This window comes from Canis lupus, chromosome 22, assembly GCF_003254725.2.
Source record: "Canis lupus dingo isolate Sandy chromosome 22, ASM325472v2, whole genome shotgun sequence".
In the NCBI taxonomy this organism is placed as follows: Eukaryota; Metazoa; Chordata; class Mammalia; order Carnivora; family Canidae; genus Canis; species Canis lupus.
The window spans coordinates 56,983,187-56,995,787 of NC_064264.1; the positions used below are offsets into that span (position 1 = coordinate 56,983,187).

General features: G+C 34.5%; 1 protein-coding gene across 2 annotated transcripts in view; it reads right to left on the minus strand.

Moving 5' to 3' along the window:
• Nucleotides 1-7,256: 7,256 nt before the first annotated feature.
• Nucleotides 7,257-12,601, minus strand: part of LIG4 (DNA ligase 4) — a 122,272-nt gene continuing 116,927 nt past the window's right edge. For both annotated transcript variants that reach the window (XR_007405078.1, XR_003134057.3), the window contains exon 7: nucleotides 7,257-9,909. The gene's annotated coding sequence lies outside the window, so the exon portion shown is untranslated. The remainder of the gene's footprint in view (nucleotides 9,910-12,601) is intronic.

Consider the following 12,601-nt stretch of genomic DNA (forward strand, 5'->3'; position numbering starts at 1 on the left):
AAAAAACTAGGTGAGCATGGGAACTCAGAGAGATAAACTGAGCACAGAAAGGAATTTTGCCTTGAGAGCAAGTTAGGGAATTTGTGATAAAGGTTGTTCTAGATTCATAGTATGCTAGGGTCAGATTACCCCAGGACTCACCAGGTAAGAAATCTAATGGGAGATTCTTCTCCTGTAAATTGGGACCCCAAAGGGCTACTTCCTCAGAGGAAGGGAAATCACTGCTCCTCACAGAATCCTCCTCACACCCAAGAGTGCAAGTGAAATCACTTGCATCTAAGAACACAAAGCAACAAAGTGCTCCCCTGTGGATGTATATTCCAAATCCATACTGAAGAAAGCCTAGAATCTTCTTTGATTCATTTTGGCCTTCCTGTCTCCCAGGTGCCTGGAAGATGCAAATGAAGACCTTCCTGGAAAAATGCATTATCATTCCTGGTCCTGGAACATTCCCACAAACAAACGTCAAAGAAAACATGCAACTCAGTCATGAAATGAACACAAAGAAAGGAGACTCCATAAGCAAAGCCTTATGATTTAACAGAGAGAACATTCAATAAATAAGACATCCGATCTAACAGAGGGAGACTATAAAATAGCTATATTTTTATATGTTTAGTGAATTTTTTAAAATCCTTGAAAATATATGAACAAGGTGTGATAAAGAATTAACAAGTAGATTTGAAAATATCTGGGAATTGGGATGAGAAAAGAGGAAAAGAGGAGAACACATGAAGATGACCTGAATGATGACCAGGAAAAGAAAACCCGAATAGTGACAATGAGTAGCCCAGCAGAGGGAAAAGTTGAATTACAGAACGAAATAAAAGAAAATACTACAATCATGGATTCCTCTCGAATATTCTAAGACACCACGCAGAGAATTTCCAACGGAGTCACAGGGGCTCTAAAAGGTATCAGTTCACTAAGGCTGTCGTAATGAACACCAATTGCTAAGTGGCTAAAAGCCAGTCTATTGTCTCAAGATCTGGAGCCCAGAAGTCTGAAGTGGAGGTGCTGATGGGGCGGTGTGGAATCTTTCCTGCTGCTTCTGCTTTTTGGTGTTTGATGGCAAATCCTTGCTATTCTTGGCTTGTAGACATGTGACTCCAGGAACAAAGCTGCCCCCATCCGTACATCTTCAGGTCATCTTCCCTCTCTGTACATTGGTCTATGTCCAAAATCTCCCTTTCTGTAAGGATACCAGTCATCCCAGGTGGGGGCCTACCCTAATGACCTCACTTCCACTTTCTTATCTCTGTGAAGACCCTGTTTTCAAAGAAGGTCACATTCTGACATCCTGGGGATTAGAACACCGTATCTTTTTGGGGAGACATAACTCATAACGCCAAGTCTTTGCTTTTTTTCCCCCTTAATAATAATTTTAAATGAAAAACTCTTTGTATTTTAAACTTATATTTTAAACTATTTTAGCTATTATTAGAAGGTCATTTTTAAGTGATCTCAGAAGCCAAAAGTTTTGAAATATTCTTTTGTGCATTCTGATGGGGTGGAAGTTATCCTTGTAAAACAAAGCCCAAAAGTTACAAAAGCAAAGCAAACAAAATTATAATCCAAATATTCCAGTATTTTAGCAGATGAGGTATACCTGCAGTACAATAAACAGTTCATCTCAAGCATGATTACATTGAGAAAAATAAAAGATTACTTTAACAAGGCCCTGGGTTTTATTTGCATGCACGAAATAATGCTTTTCAACAATAAACAGGAATTAAAACAAAACAGATTAAAAAGAGAGAGTTCTTGCACTGGAGGATGGATCTGAATAAATTACCCAGAATACATAACAGATGGACAAAGAGATAGAAAATGTAAAGGAGAGATTAGGCCAAAATACTCTCCTAAAATAGAAAGCTAAGTAAATATTGTGACCTCAAAAAAAGAAAAGGCTAGAAGACATGGAGGAAGGAGAGAGAACACCAAAAACATATCAAACCAGAATTCCAGAAAGAGGTTAAAAAAAATAGGTCAGGGGAAATATTTAAAGACATAGAAACTAAGAATTTTCCAGAACTCTGAAAAAAAAAAAGTTTCCAGGGCCCAATGAATTCTAAATCATATTTTATATGCTGTCAAACTGAATATTTCTCCTTCACAAAAAAAAAAAAAAAGATGGATAGTTGATTTTATTGTACTTCCATTTTCTAAACGTACACCTGAAATGGTTTGTGTTGTCTTTATCTAAAACCATAAACTATATAATTTTAATAATAACACAAATGATTTTTAGAAGATTCTTAATTTTTAACATTCAGCTTTTCCATTGTAACAGCAATTTTGATTTTTTTAATTATTTTTTAATTAATTAATTTTTTTAGAGAGAGAGAGAGGGAGAGAGGGGGAGGGAAAAGGAAAGACAATCTCAAGTAGGCTCCATGCCCCTAGTGGGGCTCTATCTCACAACCTCAGATTATGCCCTGAGCTAAATTCAAGAGTTAGTTGTAGGCTTAACCAACTAAGCCACCCAGCTGCCCCAGCAATTTTGATTTTTATATGATTTCCAGGTGATGGCTGGTCTTTGTCTTACTACCATATTTGCCTACCATTTCAATATATACTTACATATTTATATTTCCTACCCTTATATGACTTATGTCTTAGTAGCTCAGATTTAAGTGATATTTTCAGGAACTGCACATAGGAGCTTAATGTAATGAGTTAAATATTGGCAGGCGGTATGGATACATATTGGTTCAAATATTTTTCCAATCAGCATTTGTAGATACCACACCATTATTTTTCCAGTTTGTTAAATAACTGCAAAGAAGCATGCTGTCATTTTATTTGCCTATTTGTTAATAACTTTAATTTTATTTTTAAAAATAAGAATGCCAGTTGAATGGTCATCTGATCATGACCAGATGTGTGTCTTTGCTTTCTATAGTCTCCAACCTTGGCAAGTCTTCTACAAAATCAGGTTATGTTTTACTCATCCAAAAGCTTTTCTTTCTCTCTGTATTTGCTTACTTCTTCTCCTTCAGCTGTTCCATTTTCCCCTATGTATTGTAAAGGATCTGTCATGTACATAGTACCTTTTACCCTATCCTCTCCCACTTATCTTCTTTCCTTTCTGTGACTGGTTCACAAATGTGTTAAGTCCTAATTCAATTTCTCTTTTATAAAATCTGCTATTTAAAATATCTTGTTTGTCTTCTTGCTTCTTTAAAAATCCTTGCCAACATATTCTATTCCAACTATTCTCAATTTTGCTTTTACTGTCTCTAGAATGACCTGTAATTTTATCATAATTTTTTAATTTAGAACATGAAGATACTATAATTTTCATTTTGGTTTTGCAAAAGATTATCTCAGAAATATGGATTTTTCCTGTATTCTTGGCATATGCTCTCTTCAAAAGAAGACAAGCAATAATTTTCTATACATCCCAACTGAATTTGTCTCTGCTAACAATACAAAAAGAAATCTGTTTTGACAGTTGACTCTCCCACCCTGCTCCCTAGAGCATCTTTCCAGGCAACAGTAGTTTGTGATCGAAAGAAAACCAAAGCCACAGTGAGGTACGATATTTAGGTTTTTTTGCACTTTTCCCTCCACTTGGACCACATAGCAAGAAGAATGACCAGCATGACCAGTGCCCAACATGATCTTAAGAAATCTTCCAGTTCAATATATCCTTGTTTATCCACCACACCAACCATTTCCCCATTATTTCAAGGATTTGCCTCTGTGTGAATTTGTCCAAACTGCACCTCAATTTCTTCCTCTTGAGGTTGTAGAAACATAAAAATTCTGCAATTCATTACAATATCATTCTTGTATCTAAAAGTATCTTGCTGAATGAGTCTTTTCACTTTTAATGGAATGACTTGTTCTGCTTTTACAAACAAAACAAAGTATGTATTCATATTTCAAACATGCAATTGTGTTGTTGAAATAGGGAAGAAGGCGAGAATGAAAGCCTAGGATGTTACAGGGATAATCTGCATGGAGACTGAGAACATCAAAATGAATACAGGAGAGAACCAGGATGCGTGAATTGCTGAAATCTTTATTTATGTCACAAGAAGGAGTAAACCAGAAGTTAGTGGGTGACTATCATTTGCCTATGTTCTACAAGAGGGGACTGAAGTACAAAGACATTAGTAGTTTGCCCTGGAAAGAAGCAGAGCCTAAACTGGAAACCACTTATCTAGCTCCAGTGCCCACACTCTTAACCCTTACCTTTCCAAGAACAAGGGGTAAAGTAGGCCAAAACCCTGGGAAAAGCATCATAATGAAGGATAACTCTACAATACTGTTTTTTTTTTTTTTAGGTTTTATTTATTTGAGAGAGAGAGAGAACACAAGGGGGGAGTCAAGGGCAAAGGGAGAGGGAGAAGCAGACTCTTCAATGAGCAGGGATCCCCATGCAGTACTCAATCCCAGGACCCTGAGATCATGACCTGAGCCGAAGGCAAATCCTTCACTGACTGAGCCACCCAGGTGCCCCTACAATATGGTTTTTATACCTGATTCCATGCAAACTGAATTTCTTTCAATCCATTGTTTTTCTGAAGTTGTGGTATCATCTTTACATTCTAAATATTAAATGACAGGCAAACAATCTTAGTTAACAGACTGCTCTAAATGGTGAATAAAATGTGTCTATTCACAGCCATGGAAGATGATTGCATCATAGAGGGTGCAATTTAAATAATTGTTTACCCATTTATATATAAATGGCTGTTTTTACATTCATAGTGTGTTCATATGCACCAAAACATGTATATCCATGTATACCCAGTGAAAAAATTTGGTTATGCCATTTCCTTCAGAGCCAACAAGAGGGCAGGTGGCCCTATGTGGGGGCCTGACTATATTCCTGATGGCCTTCAGCCCAGGTCACAAGTCTTAGACTGTCTTCCAATCCATTATGTGATTCTATTTTCTTGTCTTCAGCCAGACTCTTCTTACATTTGCTTACTTCATAGTGCTGTGTAGACATACAAACATTAAAATACAAAGGCATTAAAGTAAAACATAATTGCAAGTATAATTTGTTTTTATGTATCTGTGAATAAAGTTCAAGGAGTAGAGGTGCCTGGGTGGCTGGAGCAGTGGCCGAGCATCTGCCTTCAGCTCAGGTAGTGAATCCGTCTTGGGATCAAGCCCCACATTGGGCTCCCCACAGGGAGCCTGTTAATCCCTCTGCCTAGGTCTTTGCCTCTCTCTGTGTGTCTCTCATGAATAAATAAAATCTTAAAAAAAATAAAGGTCAATAAGTATTTAGAATTAGGTTAATGCAAATAACCATGAGCCTTACAATAAACTTTCTCTAATAATAAGCTTTGACAGTCTCACCCTATCTCTAATGTACATTTCTGGGAATAAGAAGTATTTGTTTGATGAATGCCACAAGAAGTAGGTCAAAGATAAACTAAATCACAGAAATGAGCTAACCCAACAGGGTATTATGTTTTTTCCCCAGGAAAACTTTATAAAAAATACCAAGTCTTTTTACATGATGTTTTTAGTTACAACCAAAGATTGCAAGACTTGACTTTTGCACCCAAGTTTTAGAGCATGTCAGGTCAAGTAGATCTGATTTTACATACGACTCTAAAAATTTATGCTGTTTTTTATATTTATCTCCCTTCCTTCTAACACAATTAAAAAGCCTCTTGCTTTCTTCACAGTAATCAGAACATGAAATATTACCTGGTGTTCCAAACGTAACCCATGGGGTTCCTTAGCATGTCTCTACAAGGCTCTCGGGAATTCTGCACAAATGTTGGAAAAACACATGCTGGCAAAGTCATTAAAAAGGAAGAAAACAGATGGTTCTTCGGCTTGAATTTATGCAGGCAATTTTATATGCTCAGGACAAGTTCAATTAAATAAAAATTTCAGTGTTATTTTTAACTAACAAATAACTGTCCAGCCATTTTCTGTTTTAAAAGAAGTAATTGGCTTTTATTACACTTCCCCTCTAGCCCTGCCCCACTGGTGAGAATATTTGGCATTCTCCATCCTAAGATATCAAACTCCGCTCTGTCATAAAGTCTTAAATTCTAATCACCTTCAATGTGGGGAGACCACAGATCATGGTGGTTAAGAGTTTGTGCCCTGGGGTGGACAGGTAGAGCTCAGGTCCTAGGACAATTACCTGTTCTGTGCCTCAGTTGTTTTGTTTTGTTTTGTTTGTTCAGTACGAGGAATAATGACAGCATTGGCTTCAGAAACATTTCATGAGAACACAGTATTTGGAAAAGAGTTCCTGGTACTCAGGAGGCATCCAATCCAGCTTCCACATCTTTATAAATCACTATGTGTTTGCATCTACATGCACAGAGCAATGCCATCCCCTCCTCACCCCTTCCCCCAAGGGTTAATTGCCTTTAATAACGTGTCTTAGAATACACAGAACACTAGTGAACCTCTTCCATGTGAGTGATTCCCTTAAATGGTTTTTCATTCTGAGACCCAGTGTCTTGTCTCTTACTCAAACCAAAGGTGTCCAACAAGAACGTGAGGTGATAATAGGTCCAACTTTGCCACTAGGAATGAGGCTGCTTCAGATTTCTTCATGCTTATTTATCACACTGAGGCCTGGACATCTTCTGCCTCAGCATAGTAACATTATTTGGAGGGAGGCAATAAGAAGGCCAACCACTCATTAATTATGAATAGAGCAATGTTTGCATACAGTGAAGTTTTGTGTTACCCTCACACAGTATTCTCAGTGACAAGCTTTGTGAGTGTGAGAAAATACAATGCAGTGACCTCTCTATCAAAAGGACTTGATAAAACAAGAGATATCAACAGGAATAAGCCACTTTTCTCTGTTTTTCATACATCAAAATAATAGAGAATCATCCAGAAAAAGTAGGTCCTACCAACCAAGTGACTAAAATTGTCGTGTCTGTCCCTGGCTAATTGGGAGGCTAAAGAGGCTGTCCCTGCTGTGATCAAAGGAGTAGCTCTTTGAAGGTCTTTCCCCACACTGGGCTTAGAGACATGCTCTTTTTAGCAGCACACTTATAAAAAAGAAAGAAAAAGAAAGAAAAAGAAAGAAGAAAGAAGAAAAAGAAAGAAAGAAAGAAAGAAAGAAAGAAAGAAAGAAAGAAAGAAAGAAAGAAAAGAAAGAAAGAAAGAAAGAAAGAAAGAAAGAAAGAAAGAAAGAAAGAAAGAAAGAAAGAAAAGAAAAGAAAAGAAAAGAAAAGAAAAGAAAAGAAAAGAAAAGAAAAGAAAAGAAAAGAAAAGAAAAGAAAAGAAAGGAAAGAAAACCAGGTCAAAAGAGCCTTTTCTATTTTCTGGAGTAATTACAGTGGAAGTTTTGTGCCTCATGCTTCCATTTTGTAAAGAATGAGGAGGATTTGGAGCAGCTGATAAGTGAAAAGCATATTGATTTTATATAGCACATCAAGGGCATTAAACGTGAAGCCCATTCCCAGGGCTTGATTTCATCTTTTATACTTACTTTTTTGAGATGGAAACATCCAACCATGAATTCTAGCTTCGATGTAGCAAAATAAGAGTGACACTGGAGAATGTTGCTGAAATGCTTAAGCCCCCAATACCGTTTAACCACTATCATGCCTGCCAGAATTCTAGGTAAAACAGCCAAAAACTATTGAGCATGACCCACAACTCCCTGGCAGTGTCCTATAGACAAGGACCAGAATGATACAAAGAATTTGTTGCACAGAAACAAGAAGGGGAAAATGAGTATATATATGCCTAGGAGGTAGTCCAAAGTTGAAAGCTGTTCTTTGTTAATAATGTTTCTAAAACTTAAAGTTGTTCCAAAATTCTGTTTTAGACCTCTGATTATAAAATAAGCCATAATTTCCCAACTTTCACATGCACACAAAATGGAATGGAGAATACAGTAATCGTTGAATCAGACATCTCCCATGTTTGCAATGCTTTCCAGTTTTCAATATAGTCTCAATCATAATGCAATAGAACAGGACATTTCTTGAAATAGTTCATAACTGGGTACTAGAAAGGGTCATTAAATTTAACTATAAAATTTAAAAAACTGTAAAACTAATCTCTCCAGAGATGTAGCTAGAAATACAGTAACAAAAACCAGTGTAATGGTATAATCATTGAAACCAACACTTGGATTTAACTGTAATTTAAAAATCCGGGCTGGTTAATCATTTGTTCTCTTTTGAACAATTAAAAACATATCCCTGGATACAGCTGATGTGCAAATTCCATGTCCTGGACCCCCTCAAAAAGATTGAGACACATCAATAGCACAACCTTCCTTCCTAAAAGGTCCTCTGTTACTTGAGATTGGCTTGCCAAGGTTATTCTGAAAACTATCTTTAAAAAGTTTTCGAAAACACCTTGTTTGAATTTTATTCCATATTAAAATTTTTCTTTATATTATTTGGAAACAATGCTAGTGATTTTCCTTCAAACTTTACATATTTTTTAAATTGTTCACAAAGCAAACATTTTGCTTGGGTTTCCTGCCCCAAGTGAAAAAATCATGTTAAGGCAGATTTACATTCTCATGAATACAAAATTGAGACATTCTATACTGACTATTATCATTTATTCCAAAATCAAGAGTTACTGGCAGCTGTCCTCATTCATTAGAAGTCACTCAGTTGAAACAAAAGCTTCAGTGGAATCAGGAGGTTACAGATTTCCCTCAGTATCTTACACATTTGCAATGATTTTAATCTTATATTGCAAATGTTTAATGTATTATTATATTTCTTAATTAAAATATAATTCTAAATCATTTAAAGATGTCAGAGATTGAATTCAAAATATTTCTAAAATTACACTCACACCCCAAAAATAAAGCCATTGGGTTTTGTTGATGTTGCTGTCCATTTTTTTTTTAAAGATTTTATTTATTTATTCATAGAGACAGAGAGAGAGGCAGAGACACAGGCAGAGGGAGAAGCAGGCATCATACAGAGAGCCTGACGTGGGACTCTATCCAGGGTCTCCAGGATCACGCCCTGGGCTGCAGGCGGCGCTAAACCGCTGCGCCACCGGGGCTGCCCAATGTTGCTGTCCATTTAAGTAATCAGGTTGAGTTGATTTGTGGAACACGACCTAGTGAATTCAAGGAAAATCATAAGAGATAATCATTTTTCCTAAAAAAGAAAATAGATAAACCACATTTGTAGGTTCCAAAATATTTCCTGAGATAGCAAGTTTCACATATTTTGATATTCTTTTATTAGGTACGCACACACAAAGCATTGTTATTTCTTCTTAGAGAACAGACTCTTATCACCTGTAATGCCCCTCTCTCGATCTCTGATGATTTTATTATTTCTAAAGTATGTTTATCTGAAATTAATACAGCTACTCCAGCCTTCTTTTGATTTGTGTCAGCATGGTATCTTTCTCCAACCCTTTGCTTATAAGTGGTTTTTGTCTTTAAATTTTAAATGGATTTCTTGTCGACAACATATTGTTAGGCCACCTTTTTTGCTTTTAATCCACTCTGACAATCACTGCCTTTTAATTGGTGTTTTTGCACTATTAATATTTAGTTGAATATTAATACACTTGGATTGATATCTACTCTGAGTATCACATACTACATATGTCTGATGGAATTTGTAGACCAAGGACCTCTGCACATGAGGAGGCTCCCCCAGAATATAGACCCCAGGTCTCTCTCATTCATGTTAGCCAACCCTCACTGCAGCATCTGGTCAAAATTATCATTTAAGGGTTCTTAGCAGTTTGTATTTCCAACCAGCTGTGCTTCAGGGAAGCTCATTTCAGCTCTGATTCTCTGCATTTACTGTCTCTCCAGATTTGGAGGCGGCCGTTCTCACTATGACCTCAGTTCTCTGAGAGGCCCATTAAAAGTCATTGTTTTTGTTTTCTTTCTTTAACTTTTTTCTTGTTGTAAGGATGAGACTTCCAAGGTCTTCACATGAAGAGCTGAAACAAGAAATCCTGCAATAATGTTCAACATTCAAATATTAGTCAATGTAACTTACTGCTAAGAAATATATCACTATGTCACTATATCTCTTATCAGTAGAATAATCCATGATATTTCCTTATTCTTCAACATGTCCAATGATACTTGTCCAGCTGATCTCTTCATATGAAATTATTCTAAGCTTCTCTATTTACTTTCACTGTAATATTTCATAATCAACAACAGAATTCTTTCACCTTTAAAGCAAAAATCACTAAGTAAACTATCTAGCTGGGAAAATTTATGCTTCATAAAATCTATATTGCAATGGCAAAGATACATTAATCATATTAATCTTAGGTATATTAAAGAATATATGATTTTGAATTAAATTACCCACATATTTTAGAAAGTGGTGTTTTCCTTGAGACTGTTTCGATTTTCATTTACTAATCTCAAAGCCTGAAAACATTTCCTAACAGAATTAACGTATGTGCACTGAAATGTTCGTAGATTTGTAATTAAAGACTACTGATGTTCCCTTAAATAAAGATAATATAATAATGACTTAGACAAAGTAATTAAACATTCTTAAATTAATTAAAAATACTTCCATTTTCCTGAATTCAACATGAAAATCTGTTGTTTCTTGGGTCAATATGAAAGTTTCATCATTCAAAAGTTAGAAAAATAAAACTGAAAGTGTATTCAACAGGGAGTTGATAAAAAGAATCCATATAATATTCCTACCAGGTCACTAGAAAAGACTATTAAATTTAGATTCTATAGAAGAAACCACATGGCAGAAAGGAGAAAAAATTGACACATAGATTTTTTAAAATAATTACACACACATATATGCTTGAAACAAGTATGTATATGTATCTCCTTGGTAAAAAGCAAAATACTATGATGAAAACTGAAAGTTTAAATACATATGAAGGTTTTCTAAATTCATAAGAAATGCTTACACAATCTCAGAAAATTAATTTGTAAAATTCATGAGATATGATTTACATAAAAGTAAAAATAATAAGTAAACTATGTATGGAAAAACACTCAACCTCATGTAAATTATAATTTAATTGAAATAAACTTGACATATTGACAAGTTTAAATGCCTAATGTCTATAGAATGGCTGTCTCAGACTTTACTAAAATATGTCATAAAATCGTATTGTTAATTTAAAATGCTAAGACTGTTCACTGTAAGAAACATTACTCTTTTCATGCTGTTTAGTAATGATATATTCTGTTATCAATTCCAAAGAACCATTATTAAATATAAAAGATGCATAAATGCAGAAAGATTTATAGCATTTTGAACATAATTAAAATCAGAAACGAAATTATTTTTTAGTAGTATGCAATAGTAAAGGAAATTATTAAGTAGGATGTTATATAAAATGATTTAAAATAAGTTAAGACAGTTAAGAAGATATGATATAATAGTAGGCAAAATGTTTACATAAAATCTAATCAATAAAAAAGAACGTATTTGTCCTGTAGTTAAAAACATATTAAAAAATAATCAAATTATGATTGTCTTTTTTTTCCATTTTGTCTCATATCAAAATTGTGTTTAAGTCATAATAAAAATTATATATAAAAGCAAAGCAGAATTAGCTGAAATTAATACATTTATGAGTTGAAACAGAGATAATTATATGTAAGAGTCCTTATTGTTGCCAGAAATCTCACTATTTAAGATTACTCTAAATAAAACTATTCAGCAGTGGAACTAGATAAAATGGGAAATTTTAATTACCAGAATCTTTAGAGGAAAAAAAAAAAGAATCTTCCTTCTCTTCCTGTAAACTTGTGAATTTTGTTCCTAATGTTTCCATGTGAACTTATTTTTATAAATGTGCTAAATAAATTCAGAGTTAAAATAAATCATCTAAGTCTTTGCTTTAAAAAAAATAGAATTTCACATTACTGATCTCTCTCGTAGAGATGCATGCTACTAATGCATACTCAATGAACCCAGTATGAGAGAGAGAGGGAAAGAGGAAGAGAGAGAGAGAAGGGAGACAGGAGGGTCAAGATGGAAGGAAGGGACAAAGAATATTGATTTATCAGTTTATTACATTTTTAAATGTCTTCAGTGGAGTGTCTCCAAAGCTTTCTAAATAAATATATATTTATAAATAAATATATATGCATATTTTACAAACTTGATATATTTTATTGCATATTCATAAATAATGATATTTATACCATTCAAGACCAGTAATTTTTCACTATTTCCAAGCTACAGTAAAGGTTTTATTATTTAAAGACTCTTTAAATATTATTAAATAATATAGCAACTTCAAGACACAATAATATTTTTAATGTTTTACTAAAATCTTAAATTTAAATAATATTAAAATGAAGTCCTTTCCACCTAATTGGTTCATAAACCTAACAAAAGTGTAGGTGATAAAGATATCTATAGAAATACTCCTTTTTCATGTGATGGAGTATTTAAGACAATATACCAAATATTTTCTCCTAGGGTAATTCTTTTTTTTTTTTTTTCCCCTAGGGTAATTCTTAAATCTATTCATGATGGGTGAAGAGAAGGTCCTTCCAAGAGAAAAGGGTAATATGTGAGTTATGAAAAGAAATAAAAAAAATCAAATACACAGATCTGAGTAGGGAACTCAGTGTTCTGGTGAAGGCAAGATAACGTTGGTGACCTGGGGGGGTCAAAGGTCATTACAGGAGAGGGTGATGATC